This window comes from Kogia breviceps, chromosome X (genome assembly GCF_026419965.1).
Source record: "Kogia breviceps isolate mKogBre1 chromosome X, mKogBre1 haplotype 1, whole genome shotgun sequence".
Taxonomy (NCBI): Eukaryota; Metazoa; Chordata; class Mammalia; order Artiodactyla; family Physeteridae; genus Kogia; species Kogia breviceps.
In genome coordinates this window covers 130,440,835-130,452,023 of record NC_081330.1, presented here as the reverse complement: position 1 = coordinate 130,452,023, position 11,189 = coordinate 130,440,835, and positions in this window count along the sequence as shown.

Here is an 11,189-nt window from a genome sequence, read left to right as displayed (position 1 = left end):
TTTGCTATTCAAGTTAATTCTGGTGAGTTGTGAAAAGACTACGGCCATCACATACTTTTAGAAGCAAGGATCCAAGGCAAACTTGGTGTGCACAGGACACCCACTAAGCTAGGTGGGTCCCAAAAGCTTCCATTACCTACTTGAGACAAGCAGTTACCTGATAGGAGCTAGTTCTCACCTATTGTTCTACTTTGGGAATTAGCGGCTTTTCTGAAGGAAAAAGTCAGTGAAATCCATTATTTATTTCTCATAACGTCAGATTCACCTAAAGAAAGACAAATGTTTGCAGAAGGCGGACAGATGTGAAGTGGTCCAAAGCAAAGGAGAAATAGTTAGATGCCACGGGATAGAGAGATTTTTGATTTCTCAAGTTTGTTATCACCTATATATTTCCCCCTACAGATTACCACTTAAGCCCTTAAATAACTAATGAGTGTATATTCCTTTTTTCCAGGAGTATCATGGAATTGGCACTCAGGAATGACTGTCAAACCATAGCTTAGTTTGGGGGACAAAAAAGCAAGAGAAACATCAAGAGATGGAAAGGACACAGGCAGCTATAAAGAATAAATAAGAACTCTAATTTCCTGAGCCCTGGTGGGGTGTGTGTGTGGCGGGGGGGAATGGCTAGAGAGTAACACTCAGGCAGCCCTGAGAAGTACCTGTGAAGGCCTCCCATATTGGGCTAGCAAATCCAAACGGACACAGGTAAGATCTTCTCTCTGAGTTCTGACTCTAATATTAACTCAAAGGCCCTTTTGCTACTTTTCATATTTTGAGATGCCTTACCGCATTCTTGGCTTAAGACTTCCTAATACTTCTCTTGAAAATTTCTGCGAAAATTTTGTATTCTTTAGCTGCTTATATGCCCCTCCTGTCATATTAAGTCCATTTTCTCCTGATGTCTAAGTTCATTTAGAGGGGGCTTCTTCCTGATTTCTTTTGAAATGCCACCCTACTTGTATTCACTATGATTATTTGCCATTGCACTGTAATGTTCTCATTTTTGACAAATGCCTGTCCATTCTCTGCTCTTGCTCCACACATAAATAAATGAGTTCTTGGGGCTTCCCTGGTGGTGCAGTGGTTGAGAGTCCGCCTGCCGATGCAGGGGACACGGGTTCGTGCCCCGGTCCGGGAGGATCCCACGTGCCGCGGAGCGGCTGGGCCCGTGAGCCGTGGCCGCTGAGCCTGCGCATCCGGAGCCTGTGCTCCACAACGGGAGAGGCCACAACAGTGAGGCCTGCATACCACAAAAAAAAAAAAAAAATGAGTTCTTTTTGATTGTCATCTTTTTTTTTTTTTTTTTTTAAAGAAAGCCACACCTGTCTCTGAAACTGAGACTTCCCCATAACATCCCTGTTAAGTCCATGAAAAGACTGTGGATTCCTCCCTGGTTATGTGACCCTCATGTTATTCCTGTCCAATCTTCTTTTGCATTATCTTCATTTTTTCCTGCTGTATTTCCCCTTCTGTTTGTGAGAGTACCAATTATACCTACCTTGCACACTCTAAGTCAGTGTCTGCTGTCTCCTAGCATTTTTTCCTGTCAGCACTTTGCACTATACTACGTCCCTGCTCACAGTTAGCAGGGGTCTCCCTGCCTCAAAAATCCAGCATTTTTTTTTTTTTTTGGAAGGGTGAAAACAATCACCCTTTCTGCTCACCAAGATCAGCATTGCAGGGCCATTGCCCTCGGTAAATTCTCCTCCATCATGACATGTGTGTAGCCTGCACCTCACAAAGGTGCTGCATCTGACTGTTTCCCTGACTGACCTTGCTTCTTTTCTGCATCCTGCCCTTTGGTCCCCACTTTGCCTTTTCAAGCAAGGTTTTGCCTTTGGGGCTTTACCACCTATGCTGAAGACGATATTGGAGGTGTTCCCTCTCCCTCAGTGTGTCCCCTTCACACTGCCCCAGTTTTACTTTAATTGGCAGCATTTCTTCATATACTGTGGCTCAGCATCTGTGTGGTTATTCACCTCTTCAGAGATGGGATTTGATTTTAACCTTTTCTTTCTCTTCAATGTTTTCCATTCCTTTAGTCGGGAAAGGAGAAATATCAATAACGAGGCTTATCAATGGAAAACTTAGTTTTGTTTGTTGCCAAAATCGTGAAGGATAAAATGAATATAACATGCTTGTTCTCCCTATTGTAAATGCTGTACAATTTCATATGGATTCCTTATATGTTTTTAATACTTTATTTTATTTTATTTATTTATTTTTGGCTGCGTTGGGTCTTCATTGCTGCGTGCAGGCTTTCTCTAGTTGTGGCGAGCGGGGGCTACTCTTCATTGCAGTGCACGGGCTTCTCATTGCAGTGGCTTCTCTTGTTGCAGAGCGTGGGCTCTAGGCACCTGGGCTTCAGTAGTTGTGGCATGTGGGCTCTAGAGCGCAGGCTCAGTAGTTGTGACGCACGGGCTTAGTTGCTCCGCGGCATGTGGGATCTTCCCAGATCAGGGATCAAACCCGTGTTCCCTGCATTGTCAGGCGGATTCTTAACCACTGCACCACCAGGGAAGTTCTATGTTTTCAATATTTTACTGTGTGGTCCATCTCCCCGACCAGACTGCCGACTCCATCAGTATTGGTCCATCTTGCATGTGCTGGTTGAGTGAGCGCTGAATCAGCCCAATCAGAGAAAAGGTCTTGTGATCTGCTCATTTCATACAAGTCCTTGGGGTGGGAGGAGCAGTAATATAAATTTGGTCACATTTACTTTTGTATACAAGACTGACACTGTTAGGATGACTGACATCATTCTATATGGCTGTTATTCACCTCCATCGTCAAAATGAGCTGCTATCAGATCTACTTCAAACTGACTCCATCTGAATATGAACAAGTGCATTTGACATAATGAGTGTAGTTTTGGTCAGGTTCTAGGAAGGACTTTTAATTTCCCTTGTTTCACTTTCCATGGAAGCCTTTCTTCCATGTCCTCCTATTTATTTTTACAAACCCAGAGACACCTGCTAGGCCACGAATAGACTCAGCTTGGTTATACCTTGCTTCATATTTTTGGCATTCTTTTCCATCGTCCTATAGATAAATAATATCAGAGAAGTGGGGAACAGGAAGTAATCTTAGAATCTGTCAACTCCCGCTCCTTTACTTTACAGGTTGAGAAACAGAGGCCAAGATGCTGTGAGACGCATGTAAGTTCTCACAGCTGGTGAGCAGTGGAGCTAGCTCATTTTCCTGAGATCCAGCCTCATGTTCTTTCTACTACACGCCCCTGCCTCTGTTTTGAACTTGAGCATCAGCTGAGTAGAAAAGCACATCTGATGTAACTGCAATTGCGTCCCTGGAAATATACAGCATCACCCTCGCACTCAACAACTTGTTGGCAGGGATCCAAACTTCTGTCTACCTCCAAGTAAAAATAAAATATAATGTATGTCATTAGCACAAATGTGACATTTAGGTAAATTCAGGGCACGCTGAAGACTTCACGTTTATGGTGAGGAACATCTTTTTTTCTTTCACGTAGATGTCCTTTCTTTATGTTTACCACAGTTTCTAATTCCTTTCTTTGCAGAAGATGATATACTATAGCAGAACATTTTTACTTTGTCACTGCCTTTTTCCTTCTATTTTAAATGATTTCTTAAAACTATATCAAATAAATGGTGAAAATAATGGTCTGAGGAAGGTTATTTAAGCAGCTGATTTTGGCGGTCACAAAAAAGACACTTAATTGCGGGGTAGGCAAGAAAATAAAGACAGATCAAAATTCAAGTGCAAGTGATTTGGGTTTGGGTGGCCAGCTGGATAATAACAGCCAAAATGCAACTCCATCTGTGGGAATCGGAGAGAAAACTACTTTCCTTGAGCACAAGAGTACCGGCAAGCCGTGTACTGCAGAAGCACGACATCGAAAGGGTAAGGGACTCAGGATATTGTAGACACTCCCACAAACCTAACCCGATGGCTCTGGCAGCAAACAGAAGAGAGAAAAGCCAAGCACAGGCAAATGTGAACAAAACAAGCGACAGAAGCAGCCATCCACGCCACCCTCAGAAGCACAAAGAGGCAATTAACCTGTCAGCGGGGCTTTCCACGCGGACTCTCCCCAGGCCGAGATGCAGTAACAATCAAAGGAGGTTTCCAGGCTTACGTTCTTTATGCTTGGTGCTAAGCATCCTGGGACAGCCGCACATCCCATGTCTCCTATCTGATGGCCTCTGCCCATTTGAGGGGCACACCAGTCCTGATGTTCTAACGTGACGCCTTCAGTAGGACAGGGGGTCCCTGTAATTGCCCGCCCCTGTGGCACTGCCATTTCTAGCGAGGTGAGGTCTCCCTCTGCTTCCTCCCCACCTCCCCTCGGCTGCTAAGAAGAGACCCCGTTGCTATCCTCTCCCTCTCTGGAGCCTGGAAAACCCTTCCCTTGTTCTGATGGACATGCTGGAAACAGTTAGCAGGGGGTGGGGGGTAAGAGTCAAACCTCACAGAGTGCTTTTGGATAGGAGAGAGAGATTAGGAAACTGGAACTTAGTTTTCTACGGATGCCTCTTTCTAGAATTTTCTATTACTTGGCTAGAGACTGCCAAGGTTGGTCCTAAGGAGTGATTTTTCTCTCAACTAGAGACTGAGCTGGGCACTTCATGCTAATAAAAGACATGGTGCTTGTTCTTGAAGCGCGCCCGGGCCACTGGGACAGATGGACAATAGACAGTGCTCAGGGATGTTAAGTGACAAATGGTGGAATGCCACCAGAGCCCAGAGGGGAGCAGCCGGTTCGGCCTGGGGTTAGGGAGGGGCGCTTGAAGGAGCGACCCGTTGAAGGGGCTCAGGATTTAGACCTCTGCCTAAGCATTTCTCAGGAAGGAGAAAGAACAAAGTTGGGAAATAACACCACGTGCATGTGTGTGTATATGTGAACCCTGGTAGGACATTTGGTCCTACCCAGGACATCCATAAGACATTTGGTCCATGCCAAAAGGTCCTTGATATCTGGTCTCTCCAAAACATCCTTCAGCATATTTGGTCCATGCCAAATGGCTCTGGACAGGACCAAATATCAAGGACCTTTGGGCTTGAATCAAATGTCTCCATGGATGTTCTAGACAGAACCAAATATGACGAAACATCAAGGACCTTTTGGCATGGACCAAGTATCTCCATGGATGTTTTGGACAGAACCAAACATGAGCAAATATCAAGGACCTTTTAGTGTGGTGCAAACATCGGTGGATGTTTTGGACAGGACCAAATATGACCAGATTATCAAGGATATTTTGGTGTGGAGCAAATGTCTTACGGAGCAAATGTTTTATGGATCCAGTGTCTTTTTAAAAAATTATTTATTTATTTTATTAATTTTTTTTGGCTGCACTGGGTCTTAGTTGCTGCACGCAGGATCTTTCATTGCAGCGCAGGCTCTTCATTGTGGCACACGGGCTTCTCTCTAGTTGTGGCGTGTGGGTTTTCTCTGTCTAGTTGTGGTGCGCGGGCTCCAGGGCGCGTGGGCTCTGCAGTTGTGGTGCGCGGGTTCCAGGGCACGTGGGCTCTGTAGTTTGCGGCATGCGGGCTCTCTCCTTGAGGTGTGCGAGCTCAGCAGTTGTGGCATGTGGGCTTAGCTGCCCCACGGCACGTGGGATCTTTGTTCCCCGAGCAGGGACTGAACCCACGTCCCCTGCACGGATTTTTTACCACTGGACCACCAGGGAAGTCCCTATGGGTCTAGTATCTTAAGGACATTCTGAAGAGGACCAAATGTCTGCTAAGCCAGTGAACATAGGGTGTGAGTAGATAGGAGAGTGCCCTTTCACTGGGGGTCAGTAGACTCTGCAGTGCAAGTTTGGGTGGCTTTGGAAGCGGGCGGGTTTGGAAGGAGGACTAGGACAGCAGAAGTCCTCCCTCGCCTGCTGCCCCGCGTCCAGAGGAAGCGGGAGCTCTGCCCCGAGGACAACCACCACGGAAGGCCGGCTGCTTCCCTGGGTCTGTGCTCTACCTTCCACCAACCGGCTGCACAATCTCCGTTTTCATCCAGGACTTGGGTTTTCCTCCTCCTGCGTTATATCCTTATTTGTTTATGCATTTAATGAAAACAGCAGTGAGGCACGACGTGGAACGGATGGTGAAGTCAGGACTTTCCACCGTGTGACTTTGAGGAAATGACTCAACACCTGGGGGCCTCAGTCTTCCCCAGAATGAAGCGGCCATGACAATACGTCTCCTGGGAGGAAATGAGCTCATCTATGACCAGACGTAACAGGTGGCCAGCGAGAAGACCCTTACTGCTGCTCCCAAGTGAACGGTGATACACAGAAGCGCTAGACCCGGGGTCAGAGAGGTTTTCCCATAAAGGGCCAGAGAGCAAATCTAAGGACCTCTGGACTCCATTTCAGCTACTTCTGCAGCCGTAGCAGGAACACAACCACGGACAATAATAACTAAGGAATGGGTAGGATTGGGTTCCCACGAAACTTTATTTACAAACACAGACAGCGGGCCGCAGTTTGCTCACTCTTGTTCGATCGATAGGACGTTTCCGTCGGGTCATGGTAGCCGACTTGTGTTACCAGGCAGTTCGTCTTAGCTGCTATCGCATCTGTAACATCGATCCAGCAACCCTGTGGGGTAGGTATTAACTGTCTTTCCTTTTGCAACCAAAGCCTAGTGATGCTAAGTAATGGACTGAAACGCGCATGACCAAGCTGGCTGGAAAATGAAACCCCCGTGTCGTTCATCTCCATGCCCGGGAGCTGCTTCCCTTATGGTGTTTCCTTCCTAACTTGGTGCTTAATGCTTCTTCATGACGCCGTGATGTTCTCTGAGGAAGATAGATGCCCATTCTTCCTGTGGCTCTGATATTTCTAATCTAGCCTCTTTCTTCAGGCCACCTCTAGGCAGGCTGCATTTTGCATTTGTCTTTGCAGGCTCTTTCAGTGCACACCTTCTGGGCTTTCTCTCCTCTGTTCTGTGTGAATGCATCATGCCCTACCTGCATGGCACTCACCAGTTTTATTCTCTTTGCTGGTGACTTCCAGGTTTTTAAGTTTCCACATTAAGCGGTGACTGCCCCAGAGCAGACTTCTCAGCCCTTAATTTAACTTTGCCTGGAGAGGAGATGTAAGGTGGGGCCTTGGCAGCTGGAGGAGAAAGTGGTATGCAAACTCTCTGGTTCGTAGGGGCTCAACGGCCCACCTCTGCCTCGGGTCTGAGGCTGCAAATAAAATTCTGCTTTCCGGACATTCGAAGGCAGAAGAAAATACAATGTGAACCCAATTTACTTTCTTCTGACACCTCTAAATCTATACTTCATATTTGCTAGTCTTTACCACCCTCGAGGGCTGGCAGCCGCCCAGGACGTGAGTGTTGTTGGAAAGCCCAAGAGAGAACTCTAAATGCAGAGCCAGACGTCACCACGCAAACAGCAAAAAGTAAAAGTGAAGTTCAGACCCCAGCCCTCGCTCGGCAACTTCCCAAGTTTTCTACTTCCTGGTGCAGTTATGCCTTTAACATGCTTTCAAGGGTGTCCCTTCTTCAGGGGACAATTTATTAAATCTTTATGAAAATACAAGCCCACTTCTTTCTGTCTTCTCGGGCCCAAGGGGGCGGTCGTGATCCACCGGAGGTTTCGCTGTGATAAAAGTCTAACTGGGAGAGTGTGTGGGTCCCCTGGGCCATTTGGGGTTGGAGCTGGCAGGTGTGCTCTGGACGCGAGAGCTGAGTGACAAGGGACACACAAGCCCAGGCCAGCTGGTGGGGCAGCTGGGTTGCTGCTGCGGGGGTGGAGGGGGGGGGCGCTCCCAGCATCTCTACAGGGATGAGGCCGCCTCCAGAGTGGCCAGCCTGGGGACAACTTCCTGAAGGCTTCTGACACACCAAAAGCACTCTTAAAATAGGACTTGGAGAGGTACCAAGCACATTAATTTTAAAAAACACTAGCCCTTTAACAGCCGGAAAGCGATGACGTGTAACAAGGATGTAACGGCCAGAAAGGCACCGATTTCTCCATTCTGTGGATTCAGTGGGCCCGTTGCTATTAAACCACCCAACTTTTGTTCAAGTGTTTCTCGGATTATGCTGGCCAAGCAGAGCCCTTGGGTAAGCAAACTGTGGAACTCGGCGAGTCCTTAGATAGAATTCTGGTCCTTGAGGCAGGGTTTTGCATGGATTTACAGGCAGTGTTCTCCTGGTCAAACCCTGGGTTTCCTGGAGGACAAAAGAATTTGGGTGTTTTTCAAGCCTGCGGTGAAACAATTCAATTAATGTAGCAGGAGATGGGTGGGTATCTCTCAGCATGTTACTAGCTGACTCTGATTCAGGGACTCTTTTACTTATTTATAGGAATTTAGAGAATGATAGGAAAACCCTGAACTAAAATTTAACCCAAGTAAAACTCCTTAGCACATTTCCCATTTAATTTTTCTGCATAGCACTTAGAGCACTATATATTTTACTTTTCTTAAAAAAAAAAAAAAAAAAAAAAACTTAACAGCTTTACTGAGATGTAATTCACATCAAGTTCACCCATTTCAAGTATACAAGTCAATGGCTTCTGGTAGATTCACAGACTTTTGCAAACATCACCACAGCCAGTTTTACAGGATTTTCATCACCCCACAAAGAAACCCTGTCCCCTGTAGCCATCACCCCTACCCATCTGTGCCTCCAGTCCTAGATAGCCATTCACCTAATTTCTCTCTCTGTGGATTTGCTATTCTGCACATTGCAAACAAACAGACTCACACAATATGTGATCTTTTTGTGCCTGGCTTCTTTCACTGAACATTACGTTTTCTTGGTCCATCCACACTGAGGCATGTCAGAGCTTCATTCTTTTTTATGGCTGAATAATATTCTATTGTATGGACAGATCACATTTTATTTATCCAGTCATCCACTGATAGACATTTGGGTTGTTTCCACCTTTTGGCTCTTGTGAATAATGCCTCAATGAACATGTGTATCTGAGGGGTTTTTTTGTGTGTGTAGATGTCTTCATTTCTCTTGAGCATATACCTAGGAGTGGAATTGCTGAGTCATGTGGTTATGCAATTTTCCCCACAATAACAGAAATCGGGGAGACTTAACGGTGAGAGGTAGACGGAACAGGGTGGAATTCAAGAGGTGCTGGCAACCTTGCACTTTGAGATGGTGGCTGAAGTGTTGTTATTCCCAATTCATTAACCACTCACTTTGCAAAGATTCAATATTTAATGTAAAACCATACTTAATGGGAAACCATAAAAAAACTAGAAGTGGGCTTCCCTGGTGGCGCAGCGGTTGAGAATCCGCCTGCCGATGCAGGAGACACGGGTTCGTGCCCTGGTCCGGGAAGATCCCACGTGCCGCGGAGCGGCTGGGCCCGTGAGCCATGGCCGCTGAGCCTGCGCGTCCGGAGCCTGCGCTCCGCAACGGGAGAGGCCACAACAGTGAGAGGCCCGCATACTGCAAAAAAAAAAAAAAAAAAAAAAAAAAAAAAAAAAAAAAAAAACTAGAAGACAACATATGAGCCTATTTATACAATCCAGAAACTTTTTTTTTGTCTGCGTTGGGTCTTCGTTGCTGCATGCGGGCTTTCTCTAGTTGTGGTGAGCAGGGGCTACTCTTTTGCGGTGCTCAGCCTTTTCACTGCAGTGGCTTCTCTTATCGCAGAACACAGGCTCTAGGACACGCGGGCTTCAGCAGTTGTGGTGCGAATGCTTCAGTAGTTGTGGCCGCAGGCTCAGCAGTTGTAGCACACGGGCTTAGCTGCTCCGCAGCATGTGGGATGTTCCCGGATCAGGGCTCAAACCCATTCCCTGGAATTGGCAGGCGGATTCTTAACCACTGTGCCACCAGGGAAGTCCTAACCAAGATTTTTTTTTTTTCCTCCTATTCTCAAGTCCCCTCATATGATGCCATTGGTGGTCCAGGTTCCTGATGTTTTTTTTAGGCTTCTAAAAAGCAAAGGAAGGAATTTTTTCAGTACATGCCATTCTTTTATACTTCTCTGCCTAGGCAATGAGCACACACCTGCTGGGTTTTTTGAAAGGGGGATTGGGGTAGCTAGGGAAGAGATTTGTGGAGAAGTTGAAATCTTCAGCAAGACTTCAAAATAGCAACAATGTTAACAGGGATGATCTCCAGATGGTAGAGTTATTGTTGATTTTATAGTTTTACATGACATGCTATTGGTTCCAAACTTCTTACGATGAGAATGGATGACCTGTGTTACAAACAATAAATGAATAGAAATTATTTTCTTTGCATATGCTTATCTTCTCAAGTGGATGGAGATTGTGCAGAGAGCAGGAACTCAGCCTTCCATTTTGTGTCTCAGCCTGGTGTGGGGGGCATTTGGACATGCCTTAAAATAGCTGTTGATCCGAGAGAGTCAGTCAAATTTCAACCCTACTCTTCCATCCATGGAAAAGCGTAAAATTATAACAATGAGGCACAGTCCCTCTCTATAGCTCTGCTTTCGTGCATTCTCAGTCAGCAACAATTCTGAGAGCAAAGACGGCTAAAAAAGATCCTTCCTCACACTTCTCCTGCAGACTTGGATACGCTATTTATTGAGCGTAAGTGATAAGCAGCTTATCTTTGTTTAGAGTGCTTCTGTAGCACACTGTCTCATTCTCGAGGAAGCCTAAGATATAGGCAGTATAAGTGGGACGGTCCCTCCTCTTTACAGATGTGGGTAATGTAAATAGATTAAGTAATTTGCCCGTGATGATATACGTGATAAAGTATACTACCAAATTTTCAACTGTTTAAACTCCTCTCTCCCTCTCTCTCTCTCAGAAATATATATATTTCTGAATTCTGCTTTAAGGCCCAAGTCACTATTATGTATCCACCCTGGAGGAATTATGCTGCAGGGAGGCCGTTGTGTTGATGTAAATTGTTTCTTAATCTTTGTCCATCCTCCTCACCGAGCTTAGTTAAAGCCTTTACATATCTGACTTCAGTGGGTGCCGTGGCCTCCTAATTCACTTTGCAGCCTTAATCTCAGCCCTCTCCACTCTGCCTTGGGCAGAGGTCTGTGCTGGGTCCCCCTGGAATTCCTGACTATTCCCGTCTGGCCCATCTCTATGTTGTTCATCAAAGTGCAGATCCTCTGGGAAGCTTCCATCAACCTGTATTAGTTTCCTCCTGCTGCTGTAACAAATTCCCACAAATGCTGGCTTAAAAATCACACAGCCCTTGGGCTTCCCTGGTGGCGCAGTGGTTAAGAATCCGCCTGC